Genomic DNA, 21,621 nt, shown 5'->3' with positions numbered 1-21,621 from the left:
CCCTTTTTATCCATCAGAGCCCCCCTGCCCACATAGCTCACATTCCTGAGCCGGATTTCATTTGAGAGGGTGATTTGCTTTGGAGGCTGTTCCTGCTTGGTAAAAAAGTCTCCTTGTGGCTTCCATCTTCATGGAAGAGTAGCGGTTTATGTCCCCTGGTTTAACACGCTTGGTGGCTGTTCTGGGTGGTTCACGGTCTCTGTGGTGACTGCAAGTGGGTGAGATGGCAGGTGGATGCAGCAGTGAGGAGATTGTGTAGTCAGGAGCCAGAGGTTTGACTGTGCATGGGCTGATGGAGAGTGTTGGGGTCTTGGAGTAGGCACCACTGGAGCTGGTGTCTGACTAATGTGTGGGGAGGAAGTTTCATTGCAATTTCAGTTAAAAGACTGTTCCTCCCCACCTCTCCCTTCAAGCAACTTGCTAATTTGCATCAGAAAAGTGAGCCAGGGTTGTCTCCTTACTGTGTTTCAGAAAATAACAATTGTCTCCAACTCTGAGTGAAAATGAGACGATTTATGCGTTGCTTTATGCATACAACTGTTAATTCAACTACCTAATACTCTTTTACCACAATGTCCAGCTAGTCTTTCATCAGTGCTGAGAGAGTCTCATTGCAAGGAGGAGGACTGTCTGGCCTGTGATACTGGTGTTGCCCTGTGGAAGAACCAGCTGGATATGTAAGGCACTTTCCCACACAAATCCTGTCTTCACAAACAGTGGGCTGTTTCCCCTGTCTCACTACTGCTAAGCCAGAGATTCTTTGAGCAAATGAAAAATAGCGATAATGTATTTACACACAGCTAGGAGCACTAACAATTTTCTGTCGGCCAACAGCAATTTTGTATCTATATTAAAGTTTAGACAAATTTGCCTGTTGGAGGTGGGGCATCTCATCACTTCGATTTGATGCAGAAGCCACAAGGCTGCCCTGACATTCCTGTATAAAGTTACTGTAAATAGATGTGTGACCAATGTATATGTACCATAGGTTAAAAGCAGTAGTTACCCCATATGTGCTTTTTCTCCCTCCTTTCTGGACCTTTGTGTAAAACCCAGAGTATTACAGAGACTGCAGGAGAGGCCAGAGCAAGGGATAGAGTCTGTATTCTGTACTGCCTCGAGATTCATGGCTGCTGTGTTGCAAAATCATCCTGTTTAATGCTCTTGCTCTGAATGGAAAAGCCTCTTGTGGCTGGCTAAACTCTGGAAAAGCATTAGGCCCAAGGAGGAAGGTTTACCTTCCTTTGTCAAGTAAAATCTTCCCTTGGACCGATGCTTGAACAGTTAGGTTGGGCTGTGTTTGGCATGCCAGAATCCAGCTATTTTTTTGCCAAAACTGAGGTAAGCTCCAGATAGAATTTAACATGTGTTATCTCTCAATGAATTACATAAAAGGACTTGCTAAACCATGTCTAGACTGCAAAGACCTGGATTTGGCTGAATCTAATTAAAGCAGTGGTGGCTTTCAGGTACGGATTTAACTGCAGTATGTTATCCTGGCTTTTGCTAGAAAGAGGCTGACCATGGCTGAGGTGGTTTTGGCTTGAATACAGAGGTAAATTCAAGTCAGATACCTGAAATGGTACTTCTGCCTGTTTCGCCTGCCACGCAGAGAACATCACGTGCCCAGAGCAGAATAGCCAAGCAGCTCATGGTGATACGGGTTTCAGCACAGTCTTCTCAGAAAAATTGAAATCAACTTCCTGCTGGTTTTGAAGAATTAGGTGAATAATTCTGAGAGTTACCAGAAAGTTTCTGACTGCATTGCAGAGATACGAAGAGGCTGAAGATATCCCTGCTAGAAGCACTGGTTTTGATACTGTAGGTTAAACATGTTCAATGCACAGCCCTAACTAGTCTGTGCTGGCCAGACATCCTCATGACTAAGCTTGTGAGTTCATTGCCCATCTGTGCCCATTGCCTCATCTTAACTCAGGTTGATTACCAGCTGCTTATTGATTAAGAGGGATTAGGGGAGTCCTGGATGTCTTACACAGCTGGTTTCTCCCATCTCTGAGTAAGTCACTGAGTGGAAGTTGTGGTGTTGCCCATGGATCTCTCTGGAGATATTCAGGGTAGGTTTTACTGGAGTACAAAGAAGCATAATGTAACTCCTGGCTTCTGGTAGTTTTACCTCGTGGCCTTGAACGTTTGCCCAGACATGTCTGTGAAGCATCTTGGCTGTTCTCATGCTTTTGCTATTCCTCTGTCTCAGCTCTCCGGACTCCTTTTATTTCCTGTAACTTTTCTTTCTAGTGCACACTTTGTTCAGTGCCCATCAAGTCATGCCTGCTCCTCCTCTTTCACCCTGCCCCTGAATGCTTGCTCTGTTCAATCAAAGTCTCTAAGACAATACAGAAAAGGGGAGGTCACCAAGAAAATGGAAGAAATAAAAGGGAGAAGTGAAAGAGCTGTCTCTGACAGAATTCAGGCTCCTCTGTCTAATCTGACAAGTATAACTTTTTCTTGAGAAACTGTCCTTTGCTTTACATTTTCAGCCTGTCATCAAATTTCTGCTAGTTTTAAACTCTGTCTCAGGGGTAATGAGCCAGTAGTGCACTTCCTTTTCTTGGTCATTGGAAGTGGTGGGGAGGGAAAAAAGGACACAGCTGCCTCTCACTGTAACACAGCAGCGGTGGGTGACTGCCATGACTTTTTAGGCTGTTTCAGTCTTACAAAATGTTCTAGTTTGGAAATGAAAAGAAGATATACTGGGCTATTGTTGGTACCAAGTTCAAGGCTCAGCTTTGCAAAGAAAGTTTGTGTAGCTAATAAAAGGTATACATACTACTTCTTGGCAGAGAGAACTTTTTCTGGCAAGGAATGCTGGCATGACCTTGTTTTGTCCCTTAGTGTCTGAGAACTCACATTTTTCTTGTCTTCTCAGCAGACTACAACCTGGGATAAACCACATAGTGGCTAGAGGTCACAGCACAAATTATTAAAGTGCCACACTTGCTTAAGTGAGTACTCTTGTTTGCTGCAGGAATCTGGTCTTTTCTTAGCTGTGAACACTCTTCTAGGCTGATTTATGTTTGATTTTTTTTAATATTTTTTTTTAACAGATCTCTTGATTTCCTTTCACTGTTAACGTGTTAATTCACAGCTGGCTGTTACAGGACTGCATACGTTCTGGAACAGGAATAGCCCCAGTCTGTGTTGGGACTATTCCTGTATCAATTATATTTTCTGCTGTGGAAAGAAGGCTTTTGTGCTGCATGATGAATTTGCAATTCATCTTGGATGGCCCAGCCAGGACTCAAGTTGGATGGTGCTGATGGACAAGGTGATTAGTGCTGATCTTGAAGATGGAGTTACAGGCAAAGAGGTTCCTAGCTTCATGGCTTCTTACCATGAAAAAAGAGGAAATACTTGTCTTCCTAAGCTAACATGTTGAGCTTCTCTCTGATCTAGTAATTCTCCATTAGATCCATCCATTTCCTTAATTCCTTCTTGAAAACTTCATTTTGGGTAATTTTTTCATTTTTATTTTTTTCTATTTTTTTTTCAGAATGAAGGAAAACCCTTCTTACTTCTATTGGAAGTGACAGAAGTTGCATCAGAGCCTGGATGGGTTTTCTTGTAGATGAGTTTGTATTCTCTAAGGCCCTGGCATTTATCAGCCCTTGTTCACGATGGAAGTTGCGGGTCACTGGGATATTTTAACTCCTGACCTAATAGCATGTGAGCCCGGTTTGCTCAATTCCCTGTTTGGTCAGCAGCTGTGGAGCTGCTGGGAGCTTGGCTGGCCTTGGCTGCCTGTCCCACACAGAGCTGGCTGGCTGCTGGCATTAGCCTCGTCTGCCGGCCAGTGTGACCGGCGGGCAGGGACAGGAGGCTGCCAAGTGGAAATGCTGTCAGTGCTGTCGGCCCACGGGCAGGGCTGGGTGGCACAGTCTGCCCAGCTTATGGGAGGAGAAGGGAGATGTGAGTGCTCAGCTCACGCTGTGAAAACCAAGCCGGCTGAGCCTGCGGTGGAAGCTGCTGGCTGCGGAGCTCGTACCTGTTTCCTTGTGTTCGCTGAAGTGTAATTGTAAACAGCTGTTTCCCACTCTCTTTGTAGGGCTTTCCTTGGTGTTCCTTTTAACCCAGATTTTTCCTTCAGTTTGCCAGTTACTTATAACTCCTAATTCCGGTTTAATGACTTTTTTGTGTCTGAGGATTGTACTTTATTTGCATCACAACGGAGCCCTGTGAAAGGCTTGCAGTAATGTCAGCCCTGGATCTAGTGTTAGGCAGTTCAGAGTGCCAGGAATGAGTTTTATCAAGTTGGTCCCTTTGTGCTGCAAGTTTGAAGATACTGATCTCGTTGGAAGTAGGCAGGTGGCAGGTCAGGCAGCACATCTGAGAGTTGCCTGCCCAGAAAACTTACTTTAGTGAGAAAGAATAGAAAAGTAACAAGTCTGTCACAAGGACAGATTTCAGGAGTTCAGTTTTATGACATCTCTGGTAAAAGTAAGTTAATAAGCACCAAGATACCGAGAGCATCTCAAGGGTTAGGCAGTCTCTTTTATTTTGTGTCTTATGTCCTATTGATTAAATGAGGTTGTAGAACAAATTTCTCAAAACCTGGTAATAAAACACATCGGTTAAAATGAGGCTGAAGTTTGGAAGAAATGATTTTGTTTTGTGGACTGTTTCTTTCAACACCTTGGATTAATAATGTTTGGGTTTTGTTGGTTTTTATTTTTTTTTTCAATTAAGAGTTCATCATACCAGAACTATGTAGCAAAATATGCTTCTAATCTGCATCCCCCCAAGCTGCATTTCTTTTTAATTGCAAAGTGTTCTATTTGCCAGTAGAAGCACAGGAAAATATTAATAACTGAGAGACTATCTGATAAAGAATGTTGAAAGAAGTCTGCTAGTATCAGGACTTTTTTTTATGGTTACGAGAAACTGTGAATGCTTCATTTTAGTAGGAAAAAGGAGATGACTCCTCAGCTCTGCCTTCACTTTTCCCAGCTGCTGTCTCAGATCTTTGTTAAGCTCTTTTTTTTTCTTTCCTCTCACTCAGCTCAGACCCAAAGGTTTTGAGTGGGTCATTGCATTTGGAAATTTTTCTAAACAACCTTTGGAGAACAAAATGAAAATAAATAAATTAAAAAAAAACAAAACAAAAAAACTCCTAAGACACAACACCCCCAGCTGTAGTACATCCAACAAGTTTTGCAATATGTCAGTACTGCCAAAGTGTCCTGCAGCCACTTGCTTTCCTTTTGGTGAGTTTTGATGGATCCCTATTCTGTTAGCTTGCTTCAGATAGAGGTAGCATGAGAAGGAATCGCCATTCCAGAAGGAACTTGCATGCTGTGAATGCAAATAGTCCGTTTGCTCCCCTCCCACCACCTAAATCTTTCCTCCCAGGCTTTGTGGGATTTAGTGCCAGCTCACAACACAAGTGTGACAGCTGGTTGGTGTCCAAAGTCCTTTTTGTTGTTTCAGCTTTAATCAGGAAATGATTTGTCAGAGGATCAAAGCGCTCTTGGGTGAATTAACTTTTTTTTGCCAAACTGTGGGTTTGATGCATATGTAAATATTGTCTGATATTTATTGGGACGGAGAGGTCCTTGCACAGGAATGATTTTTGGCTATTACCCAAATAGAACTGTGGTTGGCACTGCTAATTTTACAGAGCAGCCTGCATGGACTGTTAGAGATCACATTTGGAAGTTAGATCAGGTATGCCGGAAAGTTGCAGGCACATGGCAGAAGATCTCTTAGCTCATCTCCTGATACAATTCTGAAAGCAGCAAGCAAGCTTCCGGTATTGACAGTGACTTCTGTCTTTGCCTCCTCTGTTTCTGAAATGCACTTGCATGTTACTTGGCACTGCATTGGCCTTTGGAGGCTTTGTGATGCTGTGGAGATGTGACTTCGCTGCTCTCAGGGCTTCTGGGAGGGGCAGGGTTTATGGGTGCTCATCGTGCCGTGCAAAAATGCAGTGATGTAAGACCACCCCCTGGGCAGGAACTGTTCACAGCTTGTGTGTCTGTGTTTACAAGTATTTTATTGGAAATGCCATGCTGTGGGAGAGGAGTGAGATAAGGGGTGAGTGAGATCCTGTGCCTGGGATCCCTTTGTTCCCTGGAACACAGGTAGGGTGCTGCTCCTGGGACAGGTGTGTACTTGTCTGTGCCGGTGGGAGAAGCATGAGCATCAGGCACCAGGTGGAGGTGGTCTTCAGGTGGGGAATGTGTTCTGTGAGGAAATAAAGCTGAGTAAGGTTGTGTTGATGCCTGAGAAGGTGGGAGGGGGGAGGTCAGGGTGCAAGGCAGTGAGGTAGTGGCTGGGTAACATCACTTTTTAGAAGCTGTTAAATAAAGCTTCTTTTGCATGGGGGTGCTGAGTCCTTTGTCCAGGAAAGCACACAGCTCTAGATGACTATTTGAGACAGCAGTCCCATTATGAAGGATGGACACGTTCTTGTCAATATTTAGGAACAGGTTGGGTTTTTTTTCTATAAAAATTGTATCTGGGTGAAACATACCCAAAACTGAAGTACATGGTTTTTCCCTGCTCTCTGATTTGAAGTGCCATGTTTCTCAGTCACCCTAAAGTAATTCCCCACCTGATATATGCACACATACCCTCTCTGGGCAGAAAGGCCAGGCCCTGCTCTCCAGAAACGAATGGATGATGCATTGCATGGTGGCTCAGCTGCCAGTGTCTCTCATGTATCTGGAGATACCTGAACTGACACCCCTTCTTGACTCTGAATGGAAGGAAAGGAAGGTATGGAAATCTGGGGTGGCAAACCCTGTTCTGCTGCTGCAGTGCCTTTGGGGATGTGAAAGGCTTGTGCTGCAGCACTGTGTAGCTTGAAGGAAGGGGGGGTTGTGCTCTGGATGGGGGGAGAAGAAAATTGGTGGTACATGGTGAACTCTGGGCTATTGGTTTTGTGTTTGTCTGGTACACCTGAGGGCAAAATGGAAAGAAATGCATGGTGTCAGAATACCTGATGGATGTGAGAAGAGTTGGACTGAGGCACACAGAAAAGACATAAAGTGAGATGTTAATCAGTAACAAGCTGAGTCATCTTGCAGGAGCTTGCAATGCCAAGTAGAGATGTACACAGCTTGAAAGGGAGGAATGTGCACAAGTGTGTTTGTCCCAAGTACAGGACTCGCCCTCATTCTCACACACAAAAATGGGGTATTTTATTGCTTTTGAGAAGAAGTAACATTGTAGTAGGAAATGTGTGCCCCTGCTTTTGTTCTTTATAATGCTCTTCTTGGATGGAATAGCCTTGGTGTGAAATGCCTGGTACTCAGCCAGAGAGCAGCTGCTTACCCAGCCTGCCTTCTGAACATCAGTATTCTTGATCCTGCTGCATCTTCAGGGTCTTTTAAATTACCTCTTCCTGATTTCTTGTCAAAAGAAAGACTTCAAGCCAGTCAGTTTGTCGGAGAGGAGCTTGAAGAGAGGACTCATTAACCTAGAATGGTGTATCTTACAATGAAGGTCTCTGCTTTAAAGGGAAAGAAAACAAAACAAATAGCATTCCTATTGTTTGCCCAGCACAAAGTCTGGTTTGTTTCGAGGTACTCTCTGGTTCTTGACATTTTAATTTTCTTACTGTTGGCTCTGAATTGCTCACCTGAGACTGAGCTACAGGTGTCTTCAGGTTCAAACGAAGTAGAACATTCTTGCTTCTCAGATTTCAATGAAATTTATGTGCTGTAGGACCAGAAACTATAATTTTATTTTTTTTTTCCCCCAGGGGAAAATAGGTGGCTGAAAATTGCTGTGTGGGTGGGTAAAAAGAAAAGGATGGGGACAAAGGGATGAAAAATCTGTGTGAGAAAACACAGCTGGCTAGGCTGCACATCTCCAATGCATTGAGCTCTGTGTATCTAGAGGGTGATAACACACACACAAAAAAAGGATGGTTTCCATTGCCTGTGTTTGTCCAGTTGGCCCAGTTGTACACATGCAGTTGTGAAGACCTGGTCTTGGTGCTCCAGCTTCACTCTGGGTAAAGCAAGGATGAAGAGAAGTAGTGCTGGGAGTTACTAATGTAACTGGAAAAGGGCAGTAAGATTAGAGCTTACTTCGCGTGTGGCACAAATTTATAGCTTGCCCTTCCTCATTAAAAAAAAACAAAACCAACCTAAAACCACAAAATATTAATTTAAATAACTACATGGTCTTTGTCCTAGCTAAAATGAGGGACATCTCAATCAAATGGGAGGAAAAGGAGAAATGTATGTTGGATTATTGAGTCTTTGTTCAGGCAGGTGGATGTTTTCTTTACGGTTTCAATGATTGTGGTGTCCCTTTGCCACTACCATATGCTACAGATGAGTGCAGAGAATACTTGACATCCAGATGTATCTGCCTAATGACAGCCTGGAGTTTTGACTTTTGCTATTGGAACTTCTGTTTGTTTGCATTGTGATAATGCTAACAGAGCAGTCTTCACAGAATGCCTAGGATCCATAGTGTGAAAAGTGTGCTGAACTCTTTTCTGTAGTGTTTTACCATTGTTTCTTCTGTGTGGCTTATCTCTTGTTTTAGTGCTATATCCAAGCAGGTTTTTTTAGCCTTTGATTCAAGATAAATGACACTTAGAGTCTTACTTCCTTGGTTTTAAAGTGTGATACCTACCCATGTCTTAAACTGGCATGTCACTGGCAACTGCATTGTGGTCCTGCCCTTACAGCAAGGCATCTCTACCCTGTTGCAACTTGTTCAGAAATTGTTTATTTCAGGGAAAGTCCTTCAATTAAGAGATAAGAGATCTCATTATACGTTTGGAAGCATCTATGCCTTTGGCATGCTGACCTCCCACCAAACTCAGCGTGCAGGATAAGGTGGTGCCCTGGAAATTAGGCAGGAGCATGGTGCTTTACTGACACATTTTTCTCGCTGCTGATAGAGAAAATCTTGAATTATTGTGTCTTTTTAATTGCATTTTTGAAAACAAATGAAGTCCGTTCTTCAAATGCAATCAATTGCTTATTCCTAGATGAGCAGGTGCCTTGCAGCTAGAAGCTTTGTGATGCCTGGGTGAGGAGGAATTAATTAGCAGCCTTCTTACTAGGTGGTGGTGTCCTCTTTCACTGTTCTCAGATTGCAAAGGGTAAGAATGAGAAAAAAACCTGATTATCTCTTTTCATGATTTGATGCTGGTCCCCCCAGACAGCTTATGCCAAGCATTCTGGGCAGAGTTCAGTTAAAGTTTCCAGCCCACAGGGCCTTTGCAGAGCTGGGTGTTGCCATTCCCACCTCACACACTTGGCCCGTCTGCTGTCCTTCGGCTGGTGCCGTCCTTGTCGGTCACTGCTGGGAGGTGCTGGGGACAAGGGGCAGGACTGCTGCGGTATGAAGGACGAGAATCAGCATTGCCACTGCGGGCTGCAGCTTTCCTTGTGCCCATCAGGTTTCACCAGGGAGTTACTGTGGCTCAAGGGTTTAAAATTTTGGCTTTCTCCAAACCCTCCCTCTCTGTGTGGAACTTCACTGTTACAATAAGAAGTCGCCTTTCCATTGGCTTTATTTTGTTCACTAAACATTGCTCTAAGAAAGCAAGTCTTTAATTACTGTTTTGGTAAGCATGGATGTTTGTTGAGAATAAAACATTATAGTTGTGGTAGAAGCTGTTTCGTGGCAGTGTACCTTTGAGTGTATCTACATATTCCTCGCTTTCCAAACTCCCTGAAACTTGTTAGTACTATTGTTGCAGGAATTTTTTTTTTTGTTTATAGTACAGCAGTATTAGCACTGTAGCGGGTACAGGCTACTACTCTTGACCCCTGGAGTTTCTGTGGAGGTCACAATGGAGGAGCTGGCATTCCTGCTTTAATTACATTGCAGCAGAATATCCATGCTGGTTTTCCCAAAAGATTAACAGAATGATACTGCACTGCTTTGAAATGTGATCTCAGAGCATCTAGCTCTCAGGACAGCTTCTTTCATGTTTAACACATGCATGGATTTTGTGTATTTTTAAATGACTAATTACTATGCCTTGGAGTAAAATGTGAATGGTAGTTTATCACACTGGTTGTTTGCTATTGCTTTTGTCTTTCTTACCAGAAGCTTTCAGTGCTCTCCTGTGGAGTAGCAGTGAATAGAAAGCCTTTGTTTCCCTGGTAATATTTTGAGGTAGCTAAACTGCACCTATTATGCAGTTGCTGTAATGTATGGTGAGGTACAGCTCTACAGATCTGAAAAATAAACACATAGAAAATTGTACAGTGTTTAGGCTTGATAGACTGCAAAGATGCCTGCAGAATTGCAGTGAAACTGAAGGCACAGATGTTGGTGTCCTAGGACTTTGGGGAAAGCATACTAAAAAGGAACTAGCACCTGTGTCTGTCCCTCCTTATATACAGCTTGGCTCCCGGAGTAAGTGCCTTCTTGGCTCCAGTCCAGCTATGCTGTGAAATGTGGTGTCAAAGTATCTGCTCTGTTATGACCAACTGGTTTATTGGTCGTGGGCCCTGGCATGGTCTACAGAGCAGGGACGTTTTGTAGGTGCCCCTGTTTCATACAGTGTCTGCGGTTTTCTCTGTGCTCTTGGCCTGTGGTGGTGCCAGTGTACCTCAGGATGATTTGTCTTTGTCTTAACTTCTGTGTGCTAAGAGCACTTCCAAACCAGACTGCACCTCTGGGGAAAAATGTGAACATAATCTGTTTTCACTGCTGTTTCCCCCCAAAGCAGTTTAGTCTCCAGTCATTCGAGAAATAGTCTCTCTTTTAATAATGATACAAGGCTCTTTTTTTCCTTCTTTCTCTCAGAACTTGAGTACTGAGAAGGAAGACTGAAACACTTGTTTATGCACCTGAATTACCCCTCCTCCTTTTTACCCCAAATCCTCACGTGCATACCGACAGGCTATACATGACAACATTTTTTTGGATGGAAGCCCACAATAATACTGTTTTCTCTCTGTCACTGCTGATGAAAGTGTCAAGAAGACACTCGCTGCAGGGCAGAGCAGGGAGGTGTTCATGTTTCTAGTTCGTACTCCAGATGTTTATGCAATGTGCCTAAGCTTGCTGTGGAATACAAAATATTTGTGAAAGGCCCCCAGGTCTATCCATAGATAAGCTAATTGTCCAGGTTTTCTGAACAAAGCAGGAGAGAGAGCTTAACTGGCAAGCTCTAATTAGCTCTGTTCTCTAGCAACTCTTTCCCAGGAGAATGACATGGGGAAGGTTGTTATCAAATGACTAAACTGGAATTTTAAAACTATTATGTTGACTTTTCCCTTTATTTGTGTTTACTGGAATAGCAAATACTGAAACAGACTGGAGAAATTCCTGCGCTGGCAATTAAATTATTGCAACCAACATTTGATACAAACTCAGAAGAGAGGAGACTTTTTCCTCTCTTTACCACAAGCCACTTTTGTATGACTTAAAGCATTTTCATTGCATATCTCAGACCTTTTGAATAGATATTTTAGGTGAGGCTTAAGATGGTCTTTCTGTCATCTCTTTTTTAGTTTATATGGAAGAGGGAGACAATCTTCAAAATAAAGCTGTCCACATTTTTCACACATGTGTAAGAAAGTGCGCAGGTTTACACTCTGCATAAAACATTGTTTACAAAAACATATTTAAAACTTATCAAAAAAAATCTCCAGCATGTTCTGGTTATATGGTCAAAATAACTTAACACTGACCAATTTTCCTACACTGAGATTTCAAATACATGTGGAAAATACTGCCCTGAAGTTTTATTTTATATGAGGATACTGTGTTAACTTTTGTTCCCTGACATACATGGTTTCCCAGCATAAAGGGAAAACACATTGTTGATACTACAAAATTTAACTTAAAATATCAAGAGGTGCTTCACTGTGTGCATGGCTACAATTTCCAAAGTTTTGGAAGTATATTGTGATGAACTAGAGATGCAGGGAGCTGGACTACTTGAAAAACAAAACAGAAGAATTATTCCAGAATTATTGATGTATCTTTGCTGGAACAGTGTTCCAGATGCATGCATTGTCCCTAATGCCTGTGGAATTAGCTGAAATGAATACCTGTATTCCACATGTATTTGTGTCAAGCACCAAGAGTGAAATGGGCTGAATCAAGAATGCTGGAAGTTTGATTGTAGCAAGGGATTAGTGAGGTCAGTTGCCCAGAACAGCAATATGTAAATGTTGGTATCAAAAGAAGTTTGGGGGAAATTTGGTTCAGAACAGCTATAGATATTGCTGCATCTGACTTGGTCAGGAATGCAGCTAGGTCTTGATTTTGAGGAATATGAGAACTTAGCTAGAGAAGACTTTTATTTGACATGTGTGTGCAGTTCTGTCTTGTGAGCAGCATTTTCTCCCTCTTCAGAAAAAACTGCATTTTGTGTTATTAGCCTTAAAAAGTACCAAAAGCCTTAAAAGTACTGAAAATATTGTGTATTTCACAGCTCCAGCTATGAATAATGGCTTGTAGTATTTAATTTTTCTTGTGGTTGTGCCACCCAAAACTTGAAAGGTGAATGCTGCTTTATCCTTGAAGGGAAGGTAGGGTTAAATGCAGAGGACGGTGTGCTTGGCCTGAAGGGGGAACCGACATAAGCACAGGCAGCTGTGGTGTGAGCCACGGATGTCTTTGGAGTCAGGAGCAAGCATGGTCTCTTTTCTTCATGCTTCATCTGCCTGTTTACCTTCCAGTGGGTTTTTATCCCATCCAGCCCTATGGATGGTCTGAATCTGCCGAAGGTCCCTGGGTTTGCTGAGGAGCAGGCAGGCACCACACAGCTGTGTGGGGCAGCATTCTGCAGGAATGGGTGGATGGTAAATGATGTGGTTGGTACTACATCAGGCATCTTCAGAAGTGCCGTATGAATGGATGCAATGGGTTTGTGGGATTGACGGAAAACAAAATTACAGTATTGTCAGTCGTGGGGCAGAAAGCTCAAAATTCATGGTTTAGCCTGCTGAAGTCTTGGCTTTGAGTTGGCAGCACTGACATTTTATCTTGGTAACATGTGCACAGTTAAATCCAGAAAAAATTTCTCTCAAAGAAATTTTGTTCTCCTGAGACCTCATGAAAAATCTTTGTAATTGATGGCTGGGATATGATCTTAGCCTGGAGTGTCAGTGTGACTTTTCCACTCATATTGGTTTACGGATGAAAGAATGTGTGGCGAATACCCAGAGTAATTATGCATGTTTCTAATGTTTCAGCTTGAATAATACCGCCCACCTTCCCAGAGAGGTCAAGTTACTGTTTCAGGCATTGCAGTTAAATAATGTACAGTGTGCCAGGGAGAAACGGTGGACTAACAGCCCTGTAAGTTTTTAATACTGGTTTTTTTGGTTTTGTTTTTTTTTTTTTCTCTTTCAGGAAATAGTGAAATCAGATCAGGTTTGTGTCACTGGGTTGGTTTTGGATTTACGATCTAATGGACTATTTAAAATATATCTAAATGGGAGTGTACTTGTGGCTTTAAATGGTGATTTGTTTTTGAATAGCAGTACTTAATGTCGAAGGAGTATTAAAGTGTATGTGTGTGTGCCTGGTGGTGTCTCTTTATGGTGCACAAACTGTTTGCAAAGTGCTGCAACAACCCGAACAGCTGCACACAAGTCAAGTTCTGCTTGGCAGAAGCAGTGGTGGGATGACAATTGGTGATTTTTCATCCATGGTGACCTGGAGTACCTGCAAGCACGCTGAGATGATAAAGCAGTGTTGCAAAGCTTGTGCTGACCTCTTCATCTGCATTTCCATTCTGTGCTCTCCCTCCCCTGCCTTTTGCTGGCTGCCCTTGCAAGTGAGAACCTACAACTTTTCAGGCAGAATTGGTTGAGGTTCACATTGCTTAGTGACCTTCATGTTTTATGCACTGTGTGGGTAGACAGAACTTTTGCATCTACGTGACATTTTTTAGTGCTTCAAGGGAAACATACAGTGACAATCACACTGTGTACCCCTGTGTTTTCCCCCAATCTATTTTGAAAGATTGTTGTTTGACTACAGCCTTAATGTCTGTGAGCTGGAGCATGAAAATCTAGTGTTTAAGGTTTTGGAGAGGAGTGGTAGTGTTCTGTAAGTGGGGAGAAGAGAGAGAGTGTATTAATATTGTAAGGAGAGTCTCACTACTAATTTTTGGCAGAAAGGACAGGAATATTGGTGGGTGAGAGGCTGGAAATGATCCAGCCATGGGCACTCCCAGCCCAGAGAGCCAAACGTGTCCTGGGCTGCATCCAGAGCAGCGTGGGCAGCAGGGCCAGGGAGGGGATTCTGCCCCTCTGCTCTGCTCTGCTGAGACCCCACTGCAGTGCTGCATCAGCTCTGGGGTCCCTGCACAGGAAGGACATGGAAATGTTGGAGTGAGTCCAGAGGAGGGACATGAAGCTGATGAGAGGGATGAAGCACCTCTTCTATCAGGAAAGGCTGAGACAATTGGATTTTTTTCAGCCTAGAAAGGAGAAGTTTTAGGGGTGATCTAATTTTGGCCTTCCAGTACTTGAAGGGAACCTACAAGAAAGATAAAGAGAGACTTTTTACAAGAGCATGTAGTGATAGGAATAGGGGCATGGATTCAAACTGAAAGAGAGTAGGTTTAGATTAGGTATTGCAAAGGGATTCTTTACTGTAAAGGTGGTGGAACAGATTGCCCAGAAAAGCTATGGATGCCCCATCCCTGAAAATGTTCAAGGCCAGGCTGGATGGAGATTGGAACAAGCTGGTCTAGTGGAAAGTGTCCCTCCCCATGGCAGGGGGTTTGGGACTAGATCTTTAATGTCCCTTCCAAGACAAACCATTTTATGACTCCAAAAATACTGCCATTTGTGTGTGCTGCCTTTAGTAGAGTTCCTGATCGACACCATTGCTGAATATGCAAGCCATAGATTAGTTTCAGAAGAGAACAACATCCTGACCAGCATTGCCTGTGCCCTGCTCATCTTCCCCTTATCTTCCTTACGCTAGGATAAACTGCTTTCTTTCTTATGGACACTGACAAATGTTTTACTGTGATTGGGTTTGAAGTTTAATTGGGGAAAGCTGTTGTGTTGAGAGCTGGTGGTGGAACTCTGAGGAATAATCTGTCCTTTTCCTTGGAGGCCATATATTTGGTGATTTAATTTTCCTGGTCACTGAATCCTTGTAAATGCTTTTTTTGTCTACCATCTCTCATCTAAAATTTTGGTTTATTGTTTTGTCTAGAACATGGTGCTCTTGAAGGCATAGGAACATACAGTAGTTTTTCTGGATTAGTTTGCTTCACAGGAGGTAAATTCAAAAGGACCTTATTTTTAGCTCTTCAAGTAATTGTTCAAAACACCTGATGAGACAGCTGTCGTATCTGTTTTTTTTTCTTTTTGCACAAGGGAAACAGTATTGCTGTGAGTGGTCCTCAGCAATATGTGACTTTTGAGGACCCTTCTTGCAGTTTGCTGCAGTGAGGACCGTGCCACCCAGTAGCACTGTGCAGCTTGGGGTTCATAAATTCATTGTGTTTTCAGAGCTGTAGGCTGAAAATATGATAGAGATTTTTTCTCATCTTGGTTCAGTGCCATAATTTCCACAGAGCTCTTAGTAGGAGTGTGTGGAGAGTGTTGAGGATCATTCCCAAACAGAGCTGGATTTTGAACACTAGTCTACCACAGCCCTTCCAAAATTCCCATCCTTTAGGAGTATAAACTTCAGAATATCACTAGGAAGATGGTTTTAAGATCCACTTGAAAATCCCTAAAAGCAGGTAAGTAACATGCATATGGAAAGCCCAAGCTGCAAAGAAGTGGCCCGGTCCAGGGTTTGACTTGGTGCCAGAGGAAGATGTGAGCTCTGTTGCTGATTTGCATTCTGACTTGAAGTCTCAGGATGTTGCCTGTCCCTAAGTAAGGGGAGCTTCAGCCTTCAGATATGGAGATGGATGTGTGAGGGACAGGAATTCCCTAAGAAACAGGTTTGTGGCATGCTTCTAGAGCAGAGCAGCTGCCTGTTGTTAGCTGTAGCTTTGTTACACCCATGAAGATCTGTAGTGATGACTGACATCTGGGGAATGTTTTCATATTCTGTTAAGATGGGGAAAGAGCACAAAGAGGAGTTTTTACAGATATTTGCTTTTGTCACTTGAACTCTAGCAACAAACATTTTTGGGGATCATATAGATTATTAGTGTTTCAGATCAGCTGTTCCTAGAGATAATGTCTGTCAATTCTGTATCTTTAACTGAATTTTAAAGGCTAAGTTTTTAAGTGAAATATCTTCTGCTGTTTAAAAGTTTCCAGGCCCCTTTCCCTCCCTTCCTCTGCTTGTCCAGCTGAGATGGTACCAGAGGAGAAAGCAAGTGGCTCTCCTCAGGAGCATCGTGTGTCTCAGCCACAGGTGAGAGGCTGCCTCAGCTGGGAACAAGGCAAGCAGGGTAATGTTTTTATGATCCCTCTGCAGTTCCTTTTCATTGCAAGACAAAAAAAATACCTTCATGCCCTTTCCTAATCTATGCTTGCCTTAAGGAAGCAAGCACAGATTCATTGTGTCTGTTGTTGCTTATCGGCAGTATTTTATGATACAGTGATGTAAACAAGCAAAGGATATTACTGGATAAGATATGTAGTACAGGATATAACTGGTGTGTGGAGGAAAGTTAAAAGGAGAAGATAGGAAGCTTGAGGGTCTTTCCAGTTTTCCTTCTTTCTTTTAACCACTTTTTTAGGTAACTTCACACTTCAGCTTCTGTTGTGATGCCCTCTTCTCCTTCCATTCCATACCTAGCATCAAGTTTTGCCTTGTAAAATACATCCTGCTTTGGAGCCATAGAAAATACACTATGTTTTTAAATCTGGCCTAAGATTTGATAGCTTAGGTTTGCAGTCAGAGAACAAAGAATTATATCTGCCTACATATGGGCATGTGTGGAAAAAATAGTCCTCATAAACAAAACCTGGGTGTATTAATGACTTTATCTCCTCAGTCATACACTGGGTATGAAGACCTATATAGGTAAAGTCCAAGGGTAGCAGTCTCCCTGCAGATGGGAGAAAAGAAAGTTCTGGATCAATTCTAGTAGTCAGTGAGGCTTCATCTCTGGCAGCAGCCTTGGTTATTGGAGTGGATGTTTGTTCTGTTTCTTTTTAGAACTTTGCCCATTTCTGGTTAAGCCTCAGATCTCTGCCTGCCAGCTGAAGATGTCCACTGCAGCGGTGGTTGTGTCATTGTATTGTTTGTCCTACCAAGCAAAGGTCACCTCTCACAAAGCCCAGTGTGAGCTCCACAGTTTCTGTAGGGAAGGTTCTGGAGGAGGAAGTAGAACATGTATCTGACCTCTGAGTGTCCACTGAATACTGAGTTAACTTCACCTGACCTGGCAGCTATGGCTATTAAGATTCAGTGCACGTTTGTATGGCTTGCTGGGTTTTGTCACCATCTTGACTAGTTTTTGTTGTTTGGAGACTGAAGTGTTCACCTGTATTGTCACTTTTACTGTGTACAATTCACAGTCAGTTTTTTACCCACAGTGTGGGTAAAAAAAAGTATTTTGAAGGAGAGAGCCTTTTGTTAGGCAGTGTTAAACTCATGTGCACCATATATTTTGACAACATTTGTGAATATTTTTGAAATGGGTTGGGTAGCAAATGTGCCTTTAATGACACCTTTCTATTTTTCATGAGCTGAAGTATTTGTAAGTGTGAAAACTGCTACTTTAAGATCTATTTATCAAATGCAATTTAATTTCTCTTAAGTGAATTATTATCCTTTTTATGGGGTTTTAGTCATCTGTGCTGCATCTGGCAGACTTATTTGAGTATTTGTCCCCACTGCTGAGACCATGAAAATCTCAAGGACTCCTGATACTGTTTAATCAATGTGTTCTCCCTGTCTCAAGGCAAAGCCCTCTGTTAGACAGTTGTCCCTGTGCTCTTTCTACAAGAAACAGCCTACGTGTTGAAACCAGTCACCAGCCTCTGTGGTACAAGACCAAGGTGAAGCTGCCCTTCCTTGTGCTGTGACCTCTGTGTGAAACTGACAGACACGTGAGAAGCCAGCCTTGCCCACCAGCTTCCAGCTGAGCTGCTGTATCCCATTTACCTGCAACATGAGCTATCTCAAGTAAATCCTGAGTTCATGGGACTGTGTTTTGCAGAAGGTCTGTGTCTGTGGAGAGAGGCTCATTTTTAAATAAGTGTTTGTGGAGAGGAGAAGGAGAGAACTGGATAGGGGCTCTTCAGAATCTGAAATTGTCTGTTCTGCATGGCAGTAAAATACTTCCATGACTTTGGCTGGTTTGTGCCACAGGGAATGGCCCTCCTGTGTCTTTTCATTCTTTATCGTGGACAAGTGTGAGGCTGTGTTCTGCTGCAGGATGTGTGGTGTATCAGGTGTTCCCCTTCCCTGCTGCTCTCTGGTTGCTCAGAAGCCAGTTCCTGTTGGGACTGGGTGATTTAAGCTACTGCTGAGTACATTATTCCTTACTGTTTGTGTTTTAACAAGTCAAAAGAAGATCAAAGTCCATTTGCAGTATGTGAAGAGCATGTCTTGGTACCAAGAGGTGGCATCAGGTACAGTAGATAAAATTTTCTGGCTTTAGTCCAGAACTTGTTTTATCTCCAGAAAGTGGAAAGCAAAGTTGCTTTGGCAACAGTTTAACTGCCACCCTACTAACAATCCCACAGTTGCCTTCTACTTGGAGCTTACTAAATGGAGAAGTTTACACTAGTGCTAGAGGGTTTCTCCTTGGTCTGTTTCAAATGTGTCTGTTAAAGTGTGTTGCAAATTGCCACAGCTGACATCACCAGTGACAATCACCATTATCATTACACATAGCTCCTCTGAGATGCTTTTCTTCCGGGGCCCAGCAGACCTCTCACATTCCTCCTCCTAGCAGCTGAGGATGCTCAGTAATTGCTTGTTGATTATTTTATTGTTTGGCAAGAATTGGTGCAGCGTTTGTGTGCTGTAGATGGTAGATTTCAATAAAACACAGAGGTTCTGAGAGGAAACACCCCTCTGTGGAGGGCTCGTCTTTGGTGTATGGCTCTTCCATGTGAAAGAGACTGCTTGGGGTGGGAGGCGGGTATCAAAATGGCAATTCATCAACACTGGGAGATTGCCGAGGCAGAGCAGTCATGTTACTGTGGTCCCTGCCCGGATTAATTAGTGTCTCTGAAGGGGTAATTAGCATGGTGCTTTGTGCCACCCAGACATAGCCTTAGTTATTTCCTTTAGTAATTATGGGAACTTATGTCAGTGAAATGCACCAAGGCTGAATAGTGCTTTTGACTACTTAAAGGCTTTCTGCCCCAAAATGTAGAACATATTCACGAGGAAATAGTGCCTTCACCACTGGAAATGTTACATCAAAACCCCTGTGCTGCACAGGACATCACCTTGCTGCTGACTTAGCAGTGCTTGTTGGACACAATGTCTGAGGCACAGCTCAATAAGCTATCCAGGCATGTCCTTGTAGTTGAGGGGGCTGGTGTTTTTTCAGGCCAGCATAAATTCCTCTTTAGATAAGTGAATCAGGCTGCTGTCTGCTGGAGGGAAGTGTGTGTGTTGGAGGAGTGTGTGGGCAGAGGTGTTGAACGGTGTTAGAGTGGAAAAGGAGAGAAGATGGAATACATGTGTTACCCATCTGTAGGGAACTTGCCAGGCTAGTGAAGTGTGCTGTGAAACATGTGGACCTTTTGTTAAAAATTGTTGACACCATGTCTTTGGGGCTTTAAGGAGTGAGTATCTGTTACATAGCAAGTTTAGCTTAAATGGAAGATGTTATGAAGGTTAAAAGTTTATGTAAAAAGTACAACTTTATCAGTAAACACACTCCTGTTGTATATTCAATATCTCAGCTTAACTGTTTGACTATGTTTGTTTTCATTTCTGCTTTTCTCTCCTTGTGCTTAATACTCAGTTATGCTAATCACTGAGTAAATTTTCTGGCTGGAAATGAAATAAGGTTGCCCTTTGTGAGGCAGTTTAGAAGAACAATTACTTTTTTATGTGAGATACATAGATCCATTTTGTACAGATTAAAATTTTGCTTAGTGTTACATATATTCTTTTTAAATACCCATTGTAACAGAATGTTTTCTAATGTTTGGTGTTATTAATACCTGTTAGGTGTGGTTTGTTCTCCCCTTAAGGGAAAAAATGGGTATACGGTGTACTGTTTTTCATTTTAGTCTTGATTGCATGTGTAGGAGTCAGATGATTGTGTACACATGCATGATGTGATTTGTTTGGGGTAAAAAGTGAAACTGAAGCATTCTTTCCCTCTGGTGTGGAAAACAGTAAGATATGTGGTAAGTCTTAGCTCCCAAAGGAATTCTGACTTTTGTAATGTTTGACAAAAAGGAGCAATTCCTCCAACGTTGTTACTAGTTCATCTTGGGGCTCAAGCCCTGTTCTGGTTGTACCCTTTGGTGTTGAACAGTGTTTTCAGGCTGATTTGGAATAGCTGTGGGTATAAATGCTCTTCAGAGAGTACCTGGTAGGGAGCTTATGTTAGCTATGGGACAATGAGCAGAATGTGAAATCTGATGGAAAAAAGATAATCCATGAGAAACACCTGAATGATCTTGACTCCATTGATACAGGGACATGTGGCAGCATGGGTTTGAAAGTCAGATTTTTGGGTCCTTGAACAGTGGCCCGGGGTGTATAACTATTGACTGCACATCTGGAAGGTGCTGTACTGCTTTATACAGAAGTGTAGTGGAGGAAGTTATAGAGAAAAGCAATGACTGTGGTACTTCCTATAATGTGTGAATATAGAGCTCCAAGGATATGATTTGTTTCCCATAATCTCAAGTTTCCTTCTGCGATTACAGTCTTCATTATTATGTAAATGGAGACGTTTGTAATCTGTTTAGCTAAAAGTAAATGTATTGAGAAAGTGTTAGAAAGAGGAGGGGGGAAGAAATTTACTGCCATTTCCTTGGAGTAACTTAAGAACACTGAATACTAATTTAAAGCTCATCTAAGCTTGGGGCTTCTGGATTTCTGATTTTTTAACAAATGTAGGTGCCCAACTTAGTTTCCCCCTCCACTCCTTCCAAAGATAGGGTCCCATGTAGTTTCCCTTCAAATGCTACTTTTTAGTTTAGTTTATGAAGATAATTAACCCTTATGAGGCTTTTTTTAAGGATTTGTGAACAGTGTAGGATTAGAACAATGTATTTGTCTGTGTATGCACATTGGCCTGTGACATGCTTTCAGTGCTAGGGTTTTTTTATTACTTTATAATAAAAACTCTAATTTTTACCTGGTATGCTTTGTTTGCACTTCATTAGGCCCCTATCTCTGTAGTTTTACAAACTAGGACAGAGGTCACTTTGTATGTTTGCACCAATGCTTTAGGGAAGTACTTGACAATCTGGATGATAAGAAGTGTCTTTTACCTGAAAATAATCTTTAAAACTCTGTTGAGTAACCATGCTGGATATAGGCAAGTTTTTCTGCTTGCCCACCATGCCATAGCTGTCAAATGTCAGAGTGGTGTTGTGCAGCTGTTACGCATCAGCACCGCCTCAGGGCACAGCTGGCTTGGACTGTACCTGTGAGTGGCTGTGAGGCAGGATATCTCAGTGCTAGGAACCCTGTCCTGTGTGTGTGTGGATATGCCTCCAGTTCGGGGAAGTTTGCTCATTTGGGGCATTAAACACACCACATGGGTTGTAGCTGCTGAAAAACAGGTATCTAAACCTTAGTGGT

The 21,621-nt window shown here is 42.6% G+C and overlaps 1 protein-coding gene across 3 annotated transcripts in view; it reads left to right on the top strand.

Annotated features, from left to right (window-relative positions):
• KANK1 (KN motif and ankyrin repeat domains 1) overlaps window positions 1-21,621 on the top strand; it is a 127,256-nt gene that overhangs the window by 9,740 nt on the left and 95,895 nt on the right. Inside the window, exon 1 of one of the 3 annotated variants that reach the window (XM_088054132.1) lies at window positions 13,234-13,254. The exons of the other annotated variants lie outside the window; for them this stretch is intronic. The gene's annotated coding sequence lies outside the window, so the exon portion shown is untranslated. Of the gene's footprint in view, window positions 1-13,233; window positions 13,255-21,621 lie in introns of those variants that run through there. 3 annotated transcript variants of the gene reach the window in all.

Source organism: Pseudopodoces humilis, chromosome 4, assembly GCF_049639895.1.
Source record: "Pseudopodoces humilis isolate 2021_Gansu_Grassland_sample_001 chromosome 4, ASM4963989v1, whole genome shotgun sequence".
NCBI classification, from domain to species: domain Eukaryota; kingdom Metazoa; phylum Chordata; class Aves; order Passeriformes; family Paridae; genus Pseudopodoces; species Pseudopodoces humilis.
Note: the sequence above shows the minus strand (reverse complement) of the source record. Positions and strands in the feature narration are given on the sequence as shown.